Consider the following 350-nt stretch of genomic DNA (forward strand, 5'->3'; position numbering starts at 1 on the left):
TAAAATACGTAACAACCGAAAGACGTTTCATCTCCTCACTCCGCGTTTCAATTTCACAGCACATCACTTCCGAAACTTGCCCGCTTGGGTTCACTCTGCGAGTACCAACTGAATGTACTTTGATTATAATTTCAGTATAAAAGGACGGGATAAAGGCTGCTTGGCGTTAAAGGGTGTAGTAAATTTAGTTTGTTTATAAGAAAGCTCGCAAACTGTACAACTAAACGGTGCCATATGGCGCTTTTTATGCCCTAAATACTCCGGCCGAGAACACACAGGCTTGGGGATTCGAAATCAGGGAACGTAAAGCCAGAGACACTCAGAGACCCAGGACGTCCGAAGATAAAGCC

This window comes from Penaeus monodon, chromosome 27 (assembly GCF_015228065.2).
Source record: "Penaeus monodon isolate SGIC_2016 chromosome 27, NSTDA_Pmon_1, whole genome shotgun sequence".
In the NCBI taxonomy this organism is placed as follows: Eukaryota; Metazoa; Arthropoda; class Malacostraca; order Decapoda; family Penaeidae; genus Penaeus; species Penaeus monodon.